The sequence below is a fragment of the Danaus plexippus genome, chromosome 8 (assembly GCF_018135715.1).
Source record: "Danaus plexippus chromosome 8, MEX_DaPlex, whole genome shotgun sequence".
Lineage (NCBI taxonomy): Eukaryota > Metazoa > Arthropoda > Insecta > Lepidoptera > Nymphalidae > Danaus > Danaus plexippus.
The window spans coordinates 8,506,836-8,521,898 of record NC_083542.1 but is presented as its reverse complement, the minus strand read 5'-3'; the positions used below and the strand labels follow the sequence as shown (position 1 = coordinate 8,521,898).

The window sequence follows — 15,063 nt, the reverse complement described above, 5'->3', positions numbered from 1 at the left end:
TTTTCACCGCAACGTTCCGAATATCGTATGTTACTTTCATGACTGTCATGTAGCGGTCAAGTGAGTAAAAATAAAAAATAAAAAAAATCAGTCACGATGCAATGATCCTAAAGGGCTTCCGATTATAACACGACAAAATAATGTATAAAACTTTATTTCTAATACTTGACATGTGCACAAGAATCCAATGTGGTGGACGTGTTTATGTACTATTCACAATAAAATATAAGGCAATAAAATTATAACACCGGCATAGCTCATGGTACGGACGCGACGGCAGCGACGATTAACTAAACCAATAATTTGCGGTCTATCTGAATTTCGCTTTTTAACGAGGCATTAACTAAAAGGATGAGAAAAAAAAAAACAAATAAAAACATCACAGTATCGGGTGTCTGCGACCGCAGAGTGCTACGGATATGATTGGATTGATGAATAAAAGATTCAGCAATTTGTATAATATGAGGCGACCGGGACAATTATACAACAATCAATTATATTATGAAAATATAAAATGCTAAGATCATTCTAAATTATTAATGACATATATATTTTTATAAGAGGACCGTTTAAATAATTTGGACAATGTTTTACATGAAATTATGTGCTTTTCTTAAGCGAAAATCATAAATATGTGTATAAATAAATACTCTAAAGTCGAACCGTTTGAAAACTCGTCGGTTACGGTGCGGTGCACATTAAAATAATTGACACTAATGACTACACTTGTTAGCATTTATTTCGGACAAGGATTCACTCTAACGGAATCAATTCTAATATTTAATAAATTATTCTTATATATTCACTTCTCTTTTTTCAAACAAATACATCTAGATTAAGATAAAATTGGGACAATAGTGTATGCACTATGTTTTCTGTATTCTAGTATGCTAGAAACATGGATTAAAAGTTTATTATGAAGAGATCGAACCCGAAGGATGCAAGTAACAAATATTATTATATAGCTCCGATATTACAAGAAGGCGCTCCACGACGAATTGGATTACAGCCATGATTCGACGCGCTCCGGAGCCCGGACCCTCCAGCAGATGATACAACAGCTGTTAAAAAAAATCATCTCTGTTTCTTACGACTCAATAGACGATTGTATACCAAGGCAGTTGTGAGACGAATATTATAGAAATATATTGACGATTTTCATTTTTTTTTTTTATGTACACAGAATATATTATTATATTTATAATAATTGACGTGATCAATTTACAGGAAACTGAATGCGATCATCACTTTGACGAGTTATCTAAAATAAAATAACCGTCAACCGTGTAGATGGTATTAGAGTGAGCTTCAATATGTCTACGAAACAATAGCGGTCCGCGGAGTGTTCCCGGGGGGCCGCCCGCGACTAGCACGCACTGCGTCTGCGGCTGACGGCTATAACATTATGAATATTTATTAACGGGGCGACGCAAATGAAGGGATGTCTTATGCGAATGACGTGAACGATTATAATATAACTTAAATGCTTTATTGTGGTTGAAAACCATTCAATCGAATACAATGCCACAGTAATAAACTTATATCGACCTTACCTCTGTTGGGGTTGTAAAATGTTTATAAAAATACTTCACAAACAACGAATAATGATGTAGGAAGGTTTGTTTATCGATGACCAAGTTTGAAGGGAGGTATATAAAAAATCAAATATATATTAAAAAGTTCAAGTAACATTTTAAATTGATGAACTAATCTTAGTATACGAAACACGTTATAGGAATGGTTTCCGACAGCCCTAACCAGAAATAACTAAGTCAAATCTTGGTCTTGTGTTTCATAGTAAAGAAATGGAAAAAAAAATACACAATATAGCTGATATTTATATAACGGTATGACTAACAATAAAAATTTAAAAGCTGGATTCACAAAACATACATACATATATATGTTTGATACGTCGGAGCGTATATCGTGATAACTATATCAATACAGGAGCACCGTCTACAGTGTATACGAGAGTTCAGGGGTTATGGAAGATCTCATTTGTAGACTGTAGCTCACGAAGCAATCCGCGGTAATCATATTGCAGAGACATCAAATACCGGAGTGCACATTTCTTACGCTAACTACATCATATACATTGCAATTTGATAAGAAGACGCATGTATCACATTTGTATTTATGAATTTCATTATATATATTTTTATTATCGACCCAATCTAATAAGCCGTCTCCTATGTGATACCGATACGTATATGTTCAAGTGAAAATTCACTAGATTTAAGTCCATTCGCAAACTGAAGCGGATATTATAAAACGCTAAGTATAAAAGCAGTTTCCATTAAGGTGCTGCGAAAAATTTTGCTATTCCAACATAATAAAGGCAGCTAAGCCCGCCACCTTAATGGGAAGTCCGAAAGCTATTATCCCAATATAAAGGTTCATCGTCCACCAAAGACACAATGCTTTAATCTGCCGCGCTATTACACCGTGGAGATGTTGCTCGAGACCATTGTGGACACAGCATAATTGTCGGGGGTTGGATGAGGAGCTCTCTTTCTATTGCTTCAATACTATAAGGCAGTATAGACACAAAAGCAATAATCGGTAATAAATTGCCCTATTCTATCGAAGGCTCTCTTACTCATATCAGGTCTACATTCAGACACGATTAAAGGGAAAGAAAAATGAAATTCACAGGCATTATAACAGTGGCGGCGTTTTTGCAATGAAAGAAATAAATAAATGCGAAAAAATAAAATAAATCGAAATAGAATGAGAATAAAATTAGATAAAAAGCTATTTCTTTAGGAAACGCAGCTGCTTTGAAAACGCTATCTGTAATTGTGTAAAATGATGCTCAACTTTTTTTTTCAATTTAATATTAACGTCTTCACGATGAAAAGGAACAGGCCTTTTGAATGAAATGGAATTTCAACACATAATCACAAGAAGGGGACAGACTGGCTGGCTGGCTTTAAGAAACTGCAATTTAAGTGAAATACAATGAAAATTCTCGAATTGTTTTTCAATAAAGTGACGTAACTGAATATAAACGTATAAAACAGCAAGGATGGAAACTAAATTGCGAATAATTATGAAAAATCTTTTTTTATTTCAACGTGAAAAGAAAATAAGGAAAGTTAAATGTGAATGAGGCCAGTTTCGTGAATAAACCGCAGTTCACACATTTTGTATGAGTTAACCGCGCTTGGAGCCAAACAAAGCGTTTTAGACTACAGCCTCCACTCCTAGCAGCGATATTCATACTAGATTTACGACTATACGGGCGCTGGGGCCAACCACGCACTACTGCGACTACCGTTGCGTTGCCAACTCGTACGAGAGACCGTGAAATTTACACACGCTAAAACATTATATACATTCGAAATTACGAGGTTTCAGCTTCAGTATAAAGGTGAAATTAGCTTGCATTTGTACATTGGGCGGTTGTAATCCGCGGTGATTGTCCCTCAGCACTCTGCTTTCACGTCTCCCTCGACCGGCATTATGCCTCTAATGTCACTTAATTTGCCGTCTAGAGCCTCCTCAGGTGAATGCAGCTTACGAGAGCTGGTTTAATATAAAAATTCGCTCGGTTTTTTTTTCTCCCGTGACGCGGCATTATACGTTTTACTGTTGCCTCTTTTGAGAGTAAACGCGTAGAAGTAATGGGATTTCATAATCGGTAGTTTTGATTCGCTCTAGGTAGGCTTTTAAAGGGAAATTAAATTATTTATAGCGTTTCGATAACAAAAACTACAGGCTCCATGTGTGAGGTATGTTAGAGATTTTATGGGAAAAAATGACAATAGATAGAAGAAAGTACAATAAGTACACGATACAATAAGACAAGTAAAACCAGCAGACATTAGGAGATAGATTATATTTTACAGACGCCATTGCATAATACATTCATTTGATTAACTTAATGCGTTTCGCCCGACCGTTAAAAAGACACAAAATAAAAATAAAACTGTTCGCTAAGCCGAAACTGCGTGCGTGTTATCAGAGTGAAAGCGGAATGTGTCTGAAACAAAGTTAAGTAAATCATTACAGTCAGCGAGTTTGAGGAAAAATGTTACAATAGCTATGAAATAGCGTTACTCCTGAGGTTTCGATACTTATTGAGTTAAAAATAATGAATGCTGACGTTGTCATACGTATGTATAAGGGGAAATGATGGAGAAAAACTGAAGATAAAAAGCGAAATACTAACGGCATTTGTTTCTTTCCGTGGGCTAATTGAGGCCAAATATGACAAGGACAGTTACACACGTCGGGTATGTAAGTTTGTTTAATTTATAATAGTGTAAGTCATTACTCAATATACCGTAGAACGGATGTTAGAATTGATATACACATACAATTATACACAGAAGTGTTCCAGGATATCAAAAATGTATTATTATCAGTAGTTAAATAAGAATATTCGAGTCGGAGTGTAGGAGTTTGTAATACAATGAAAATATTAATGTAAGAAATATTCAAATTAACAATAATCTTTCAGTTTTTTTTTTGTATATAATCACGTACTATGACATATATATTATATATTAACTGTATCAAGTTGATCGCGATTTTTTATTTTTCAATAAACTTGGTGTCCATATTGATTTTCATAAATATTTTTCATCGAATAAAAGGAAAGTTAATTTAGATGTCTTCCTAAATTCGTCACCAATATTCTCGTAATATCTCTGGATAGGATGCATTTCCTACCTCATTAAAGAGACTACAACCCTTGATAAACATATAATGTTTCCTTAAAATCTAATAACAATCAAGCTATTTTTAAACATTGCTATAAACTCTATAATTGCTATCTTGAAACAAAACGATTGTCTCATACACGTGTGAAAGATGCGGAAATCATATACATATACATACATATATATATATATATATATATGTAAATAAATTGTTCCATATACATTTTATATTTTGCCACAGTTTAGTCCATACATTTGTCCAGTATCGTAACCGCGTAAAGCCTTTTGTCTCCTTTGGTATTACTTTAAACCCTGTCCATCGCTAACATCCGCGTAGTTTCAAAGATATCCGCTCGTCTTATAAACGTTATCCCTGTTAGTATCAGATTATTTTTAGTATATTATCATATAGTAAATTAATATTAATTTTGTTCAGTGAAAAAAAAAATTGTACATTGATATTTTAATATTTATAATGAAAATTACTACATATTTGAACCTTCCAACTGAATAGAGATCAAAAATAAAGAGAAAACCATAGATTTTTCACCTTTTATACTGTTGTAACACACTTTATAAGCATTTCAATACCGTAGTCTACGTGCTCGAAGTCACGGCCACAAACTAGTAATTCAATAGTCCTGTTTGTTATAATCTGTCTGGAAATATGTAGTCGTGAAGCCGTCTAATATGTTATCCTAAATATTATTATTAATTTCATAATATATGACAGTTGTAAATTGATATGAAAACCTCAATCTGATTAGGAAAATTAAAAAGAAATAAATATTTATACATCCGGGTGTAGTATCAAACATAATTTTATTAAACACGTGAGACTTTGTGTAATGTGAAGCAAACATATTCAACTGGGGTAACAACTGACGCTGACGGACAGTGGACCGTTTCTTAACACTTATCTGATGTATGGATAAAATCTGAAAATTCTGTTCTTTTTACTTAGTCTAGCGATTTATGGTAACCTACAGTACTAAAATTACAGTAGATAGCAAAAGCACCCCCGGAAAACCCTTTTTAAAACTCTCAAATAAACTTGACTCTGTTTCTTGACAGGGTAATAAAACAATTGCCGAAAGTGAAACCTCATCTGTTCTTCATTTAACTATTTACTTCATTTCTTTTTTCATAAAGCTCATACTAATTTATTGACATTAATATTAATTTTTATTCTTGAAATCGATGCTATACATCTTATATATAGTCTGTGAAGATATTGCTTAGTTTTTAAAATCGATTGTTATTGATACGGATGAATGCCTGTACGCGTATTGAACATATCGAATATTGTGTTAAATGAAAAAATTATTGTAACACAAAAACATCAGACTTACAAGTACATTCAAAATTCGAAACACGAAAAAAAATAATTAAAATCTCACATATTATAAATTTATTTTTATTATACGAGTATATTAATAATAAATGAAAATGTAGATTCTAGATAATCTAAAAAAACTGTTATAGTATGTACAGGTTTTTTCCCGCTTCACAATATTTCCACAAAAAACATATTTCATAGAAAATCGTCGAATTGAAAGTATAAAGGATTATTTCATTAAAATATATCTTTTAATGGAAAAATAAATAAATAAAATGTTTTTTATATAAATGTCATTGGTTAAGCTGATCAAAGTATAATACGTGTACATAATGACAGCAGGAAAATACATTTATAAGGGATCATATTATTTAATATCGTTATTGGTTCTCGATGTTTAATTAAAATATAAATATATATCGTCGTTACTTCAATCGGATTACAAGGAGAGGTAACACTAAAAATTGTACATTGAAACGAAGTTGTACATTCTTGCAGACAATGTGTCACGGAAGTTTGCGGAGAATAACAACTACATTGCATTATCAAACTGAAAATAATTTTCAGTTTTTCTATTCATTAAACGTGAATGAAAAACTGTAAGCTGTTCGTGCTCAGTCTGTCGGAAGGTACAGCTCGTCTAGCGTGCTAAGAATAAGCTGTAATGTCCTAGTCATATACAAAACTCACAACATATCATACATTACCTTATAAACTTTTAGCTGAACGGTGCCGTGTATGAGGAGAAGACCATCCTGAGAACAAAAAAAAATTTCCAAAATCAGTTTAAACATTCTTCTAAATTAATTATTTATAATATATTTTTCATCGAGAATTTTCGATGTGACCTACAATTTAGATTCTAGTAGGATAGAAACTTAAAATAGAATATTATTGAAGTAGCCGAACAAGATTAACAAGGACATATAAAACAGCCAGTATTTAAATAAACATTATATTTATACAAAAAAAAAAAATCACTAATTGAATACGTCTGGCGAGTTTAAAAAAAATAAATCTTATTTGCATTTCATTCGACTTTTTTATAAATAATTCAACTCGAGTGCACAGGCGTTAGTTATATTGCTGAATAAACAACTTCAGAGTCATAGACAAGCAGCAGTCGCGGCAGATGTAACGGACACAATCACCTAATGGCGGATGATCCTCAATCCTCATCCAATGTTTACAGTGCTGTCTAAAGCTGCCTCCAGTGCTACTGAGAAAACTCGCGAATATCACAAATATTATTCGTAAACAGAGAACATTAAGCTTTTTTCGCTCTTTGTCGAAAATGACCTAAAAAGTTTATGTTACTGTTATCATCCTAATTAACCCGTACCATTAAAACGCACGAGATCGACTTGATGCTATGTAGCCTTACGTAGATTTTACTAAATAGATTTTAATAAAACTCCAAATACAATATATTAGACAAATGAGAATATTTAAGTTGTTATTTATAATGAAATCCAAAACGCATTCAACTTGTGTTGTGTTTCGTTACCAGAAACAAATTTACGTGGGACAGGAGGTAGATGGCGCTGGCGCGGGCGGTTTGGTTACACTGATACATAGTTCTTTCCACTCTAGATTCAATTCCAAAGCATACGCAGGGTTAGGGGAGGACAAATGCGTTTATTGTAGTGAGAAACAAAACAGTATATATAGGAGTAATAAAAAATTGGAAGTAAAGTTAGTTTAAATGTCTGCAGTGTCCTTTATCAGGACAGGCAGGGTAGTTGGCGCCGCAGCTGGGGGCTCGGAGTGGAGAGGGGGGGGGGGGCAGCCGCGTGGGCAGCACGCATCACAGGCAAAAAGCCGACAGCATAGCCGCGTGCGGCATTCCACCAGGGAACCGGTCCCGGCTCAATAGAGACCGATACCGTCGTTTACACTCTACACACTCAAACGATAATCGATCCTCGCCCGAATACGACAAGGCACTGAATTCATCGCATCACCAGCACTCACAGAACTGTGCAAGAAATTATAATGACATTACAACAACATCAATGACAAAAAAACTTTCCTTATGGCGAGACTGCGGAATATCAAAATGCTGCTACGACTCCAATTACAGATATGATTGATGGATTGCGGAGCCTTGCTTTGGAATAACGTCCACTAAAATGTGCATGTCTGGAAACATTCAGTTCCCAAACATTGATATTTTTAACAGAATAAAAAGAACCTTCCGATTTACATCTTCTTTAATGCTTTTAAATAATAATATCACGAATGCAAGTTAAGGAATGCCATGATAACATCAACCAACGCTTCAAAGATTCCTTCCTCGGTGGTCCGACCCGAGTGCTATCGAACACAGCACATAATCTATTAGCCACAACCATTAATACGTCCTATTTATTTAAAATAAAGTTTACTTCGTCGTAACAGCTCTCGTCTGTAGCAGAGTTGAAGGTATACCGAAACTCGTCAAAAAAGTAACAAACTTGCAGAGATGAATAGTAAACAAAGCTAAAAATACTAAGACCATCCTAAATCCATAACTACAGAACAAAAATTTAAAATCTTTAAACATGAAACAAGTTGATCAAATAACGAAGACCAAACATTGGGGGAGGGGGTGGAAGGGCCGAGATACTTAGTCAGAGGGAGAGAGATATTGTGATAGATGGTGGTGGTGACGTCACAAAAGGCAGCCGTAGGTAGACAGGCCGGTCGTTCCAGGAACCGTGGCGTGTCGTAAACTCCTGCGCACAATGCCGCCCGACCGCTCCTTTGACGCCAGATATGAGATGCTATTTTTTTTTCGTTCTCGGTCGATAAAATATTTAAACAAAACATAAACTGACTAACTAATAATACATATTGTAATAATATATGATATTTGTCTTTTGTTATTGATTTTTGTTCATTGTATGCAACGTTTGATTTTTAATAAATATTTTTGGTTGCGATGGTGTAAAACAATCCTTATCAAAAACAACTTTAATATATTTTATGTTACTCATACACTTTTTTTTGTATTCACAAATCTCACCCATCGTATAACAATATAAGTAATGAATTTCACTAACAGCACTCGAATATTTATATTTTGTTAATTGCTTTGTAACGATTCTCTCAATAGTAACGAACAAACTCATCAATACGATTGTAAACATCATATATATTGAAAAATAAAAAAAATTGTAAATATTCTTCTTAAGGCTATTGAAACCAAACCTGATCTTATAATCCGATTGATGTATTGTAAATAATGACATTATAACTGACGGTTAGAGCTACGGTTAGAAGTTAAACTGTTCCTGTTATAATCGTTGCTAATTTTTAAAATGCCTTCTAATGTGTATACTCCTCTACTTCGATATAATACAATGACTTAATGATGTCCTTCATCGGATACGGATAATCTCAGCGTAGTTGTGACGCATTTTGTTCAATCAAACGTTAAGTTAAAGAAGCAAAGCTAAAAATAAATCATGAAAGCAACACCGGCAACTTTTACAAATAAGCGAAATGGACACGGACGAAGATAAAAAGGGTTTCAAAAGGGAACTTCCTTTGACTGAATTTATAAAAAAAAAAAATACTTTTGAGATTCTCATTTTAAATGGCTCCTTATCCATTTCGAATTTTATGCTAGATGCATTATTTATTATTATTTATATCGGAGGTCTAATTGTAACGCACAGGATTTATAGATTTGGTACGGATGTAAGGCTTTGTTAAGTGCCCGCAGTCTTAGAAGTAAATAATTATTAATCGAATGCAACAAATCTATGAACAAAATTATCGAATTTATTAGCAAAATACATATATTCGAAGGTCGTATATAAGTTGTAACACCTGATGATGCCACATACGTGTCTATAGAAACGCTTTGGATTAGTTATCCTGTGCTAGTGATAATTCTGAGTATTTTTGTATTCAACTTTAAAGTTCATACCGAATAGACTTGTCTCGTCGTTGTGGGTGGCACCTGGCACCTGACACCTGGCACCGGGCAACAATACGATGACTCAAACGACAACTATTTGTCAAAAGACAAGCAGAACGATGATAAGAATTTCTTAAAGAAATGTGTGAAAATGTATATATAAGAATACCGACATTGACATTACCATCAAAAGTAATGAAAAAAATTGAGGAACAGACAAAAAAAGAATTTGAAAGTTTGTTTTATTAGAATCGTCGTAACGGGGAAAAATAAACGAAACGAAAATTTGTAATCTTGCAAAAAAAAAAAATACGTTATTTTAAGTGCACAAGCTTTAAAAAATAACCACCTTACGGATTAATCTAATGTTTTGTGATCTCCATACGACCAATCGTTGCTGACCCATCGGACTTTGAATGAAGATGGATCAATTTCTCTTTGTTCATGTATGTCAAACAAATGGTCTAACAGAAAAGTGACGGTTGGCTTCAGGAACTTTAATGGTTTCTCTACAAGTTACTGGTATTTTTTTTTTTGCTTTGTTAAACCTTGAATCTCGGGTCTCTAAGGGTTCATTACTAAAGTCGTGTTTTAAACATCATTGTAATCCTAAAATTCCTATAGTTTCAATTCGATCCGTCAAACCGATCTTTATTTTAATTCAAGTTTTTTTTTTTAATTAAAGGTGTACCTTTTTTACATTTAATTTTTATAATCAGGGAAAAATAACATCATTGATCTATATAAATTCTTATTGCAGACAGCGTTTGAAATTAGGAAAGCAGTTGAGAAATCTGTCAAGTTTCTTAAATGCACCGTTGACTTTTCGATATCACTGAACTTAGAAACACTGATATTTTTTTAAATGGTTCTGTCGAAACAAAGCTTTCAAGACAATAAACCAAAAGGAGCATTGGAATAAAACCTTTTCTGATATTAATAAGATAATAGATACAAGTGTTGCTTAAAGTTTTTTTTTTTTTTGGAAGCTCTAAAAATTTTTAAACCATATACTTCACACATTTTTAACTTAATAAGAGTATTTTTTACCAATAGTGCATTTCAATATTCTCTTCAAATTTCGATATCTTTTCAGGATCATATATTTTTTTCCTTTCTATGTAAATATAAAGCGAGTAAAAAATGTGTGGGAGGAAGTATTGATTAGATATGTCATTGTTTTCATTTCTATCTAGTATCAATTAATTTACGAGTATTTCTCCTGTTCCGCCTCTATTGTTTGCGACGGATTTGGATACGGTATGCCAAAAATATACATTTCTAGGAATTGTATTCACTTTGAAGGCATCGTAAAATATTTTTATATTTCAATTGTCTCCAACGGAATTGTTTTATAAGTATAATCGTTACTTTAAACAACTTCACCAAACTACAAGCCATGAAGATCGTAATACGTGTAATAATAACAAAAGAAATTTTTACTTTGTTAAATGTTTGTTTCTTTACAAATTGAAAAAAAAACTATTCAGAATTTTTAATACAGTTAAGGATAGTTTTAATCTGTAAATACCTTTAAAACATAATAATAACTTAAGTAGCATTGTTATTGAATTACCAATAATTTTTATTTTAATGATCGTCGTTCTATTGATGTGGTCGCGGTGGCCTGGAGGGTAAAGGCTCGCCTCTCATACGTGAGGGCGCGGGTTCGAAAGCTGGCAAGTACCAATGTGATCTTCTCCGAGTCATTTGTACTTTCTAAGAGTATTTAGACACCACTGACGGACGGTGAAGGAAAATATCATGAGGAAACCTGGTCTTATAATTTCAAATTATAAGATTGAAATCGCCAACCCGTCTTGAGCAAGCGTGGTGATTAATGCTCTAACCTTTTCCATGTGAGGAGAGGCCTTTGCTCAGCAGTGGGCTCCGAGAGCCTGATGATGAATGATCGTCCCAATACAATCAGTAATCGAGTGTTGTATATTTGTGATTGTCTAAATATTTTGTTAGTACATATATATTACATTCGATATTTCATTTAAGCCTCTGGACCTCACAAGAACTGAAATACTTTCGTTTGCATATTAATTTACATAATAAAATTTAGAAATTTTTGTTTTTAAGTTTTCGGAACATCACAAAAGCCAACCGAGGCCTTCATTAATTAAATTCACAACTTCAATTACATTTTCGACAACGTTTGTGAGTCCGATCAGTGCTAACAGACTTACAGAACACTCCGAAGCACAATCGGCTCATACAACTTATTAATGTTACGGTTAAATTTTATCAAAGGGTAAAGTTTTAAAATAGCATAATTTATTAGAGTAAGTCAAGGTAATATCTGATGTCAAAGTATTCAACGTTCGCAAACTAATTCCATCAATCCTAGTACCTAATTAAAGACATCGTGGGACGGGGCCGCCCGATTAGTTTCCTCACAGTTGAGCCATGTAAGTGTATATATCAACCTTACGGGAGTTGAGACTTGATAGGACATTCCGTATTAATTAACTAAATAAGTCTATCAAAGCGGAGCGTTCCTCTGAAACAGACGACGACGACGCTGGCGACTTGCAACTTGTCAGTCGCGTGTCAATAAGACAGCTAGAAACACGGCGGATTTAAGTACGAGGCGGGGGGCTCCAGGGGGCCCTGGGCGGCGGGCGGCGGCGGCGCCTCCCCGGTGTGTGGTTTCCTTTTGATGTCATCTTCGCGCAAACTTTACTACGGATCGGCTTTGAGATAGAGAGACGGAGAGTGACTAATTTGGCCCAGCATTTGATCTCGGGAACCGGCTGTGTCGCCGTCCCGCTCGCACTCGCAACCCGGCCCGCCGCCGCCGGGAAGCTCTTTGCAAAATTTCGCTTTGATCGCAAAGTTAAATTATATGGGAATTGAACATTAAATGGATACACATGAGAGGCGTACGCGAACTACGGCGAGCGTCGCGGACCTTCTGCGGCCGAACGAGCGCGAACCGAACGGGTGAGATATTGTCAGAGACGTCGACATACAAGGACTTAATAAATAATGAGCGAGTGACATTCAAACTTTATACATTTGTATAACTGTTTGAACGGAGCTCGTATTTAAGTCCGCCTAATTTGCCGCGAGTACGCAGAACCTTTGAGAGCTTCGTTTTTACTAGTTTACGAAACAGATATTTGCGCCCGCCTTTGCCTTTGATACAGCACTTTGTGGAGCATTTTACACGAGTTTCTTTTGAGGCCATTCAGACGGTGAATAACGAAAGGCTGTCTTTGATAAACACGTGCGAGGACTCTTCAGTACTTATTAGGGGTGCTCTCTTTGAAAGTGCTTCTTATGAAATCTATTTGAAACGCTCAAACTCAAAGCAGCTCCTGTGAAAGCTGTGCTAATTAAACTGTCACTAATATAATTAATAATTATGAGAAAAAATTGAATTAATGTCACCGTCTTCGTACTCCCGAGACGAAAGAGCAGTTGAAGCCATTCAGAATAATTCTCAGAAAATTCTTATTTAACACGGTTTTTATAAAAAAAATATCAGAGAGGAAGTAGCGGCGAGTTGACCGCTAAGGTTATCAATGTAAGGTCACATAAAGTCCGCCTTTGTAATAAACTCCGCCACCGCCGCCTCGGGAAGCAACTACGTTTATATACCCCGTCAACACTTTGCCCCTGATCCATTCACACCCCGTACATCTTAAAACGAATGACCTATCAATGAATGTTAATTAATGTAAAGTCAGCAAAGATATTTAATATTTTTTTATAAAAATAGTACCTCTATATAGAGTTATTTGCATTTTGGATACAATTTAAGTTAGCGATTAAATTCCATTCAAATAATAGAAGGTTGGCTTTGATGTCGTCTAGAACAGGTACAATTAACATCAGAAGGCACGATATTACGTGTTTGTGAGTTCGCTTGTATCGATGATGTTAGACATCAAAGACCTTAAGGATCACTTTGATGTTTCATTCTAAAAAGACTCGACTCGTGTCTTTGTCGTAATTAGAGCTATTGCTGATGTTTTAGTTTCAACTAATTTCGTACAGTCCGCTCGATAACACGCCATTTAATAAGACCTGATACTACTAGACTGGAGATTAAAAAGCAATGAAGTAACTAACTCATCGCATGCAAGATTAAATCAAAATTATATCGTAATTAAAACTTACTTACATTCACTATGATATTTCTAACATTAGGATAAAAGAAATTTAATATTCGATATACTGAACGAAGAGATCTGTATAAGAAACAAACGAAAGTAAAGCTCCGAAACGACCGAAAAGAAATAAGTATATTTTAATTAATTAAAATAAGAACACTTTAGATCCATAAAGAGAAGTCATTTGCAAGAAATAAGCCGAGTCTTTGAAGTCGAACATGGCATGGAGATATTGTAGATGTTGTAGATATACATATTACTAGGAAACATCTTCAAAGAGATATTTCACAAAAGGAATAAAAAAAAACAATAAACCTTTATTAGAACGCGGAGCATTTAAAAAGGAAATCAAAGGAACACCTAATTCATACAATTGCAATTACAGCGACCGTCCGTCCGCACTCCTCGGGAATGATGAAAAAATTAGAAACTGATTAAGGGCATTAGATTCAAACACAGAGCTTAATACAACATGACGAATCCGTAAAGTATAGACGCGACAAAGTAAAAGATAAAACACACCGGCAAAAGGAAACACCCGCCATTGATATAAACGAAATTTAAATTAAGTACAAAGGGAGGTTAGATGAAAAAAAGAATCCTTTCATTGGAAGCCCTCATCCCGGGAGTCAGAGGGCCGGGCGGCTACATCAAAGACGACCGCCTCCCGTCTCCGGGTCTTATCTGACGACTTTGAGAATTAGCACAGATCCGTCACCGATGGCCGTCGCCCGCGCACCCTCCCTTCCAACGGCTCCACTCTATGGCATTACATTGTCATAACAAACTCATCTCTAACTGTATAACAAGCGCCGTCCAGTAATGCGATAACATCGCTAATGACATATTCCATGCCGGCTCCAAAGCGACGGATACGCTTCATTCTGAGTCAGAAACGCTAATGTGTCGGGATTATGCGCAGCGGAGTGCTGTGTGAATGATTTTTCAAGTTTCAGCTGGCTTTTAATGAAATGTAGGTTCGGCTGCACGCCGCTACTTCCTTGCTCGCTTTATGTTTTA

The 15,063-nt window shown here is 34.9% G+C and overlaps 1 protein-coding gene across 3 annotated transcripts in view; it reads right to left on the bottom strand.

Moving 5' to 3' along the window:
- Positions 1-15,063, bottom strand: part of LOC116771479 (axin) — a 61,354-nt gene that overhangs the window by 20,146 nt on the left and 26,145 nt on the right. For all 3 annotated transcript variants that reach the window (XM_032663331.2, XM_061521253.1, XM_032663349.2), the window contains exon 2: positions 6,717-6,764. The gene's annotated coding sequence lies outside the window, so the exon portion shown is untranslated. The remainder of the gene's footprint in view (positions 1-6,716; positions 6,765-15,063) is intronic.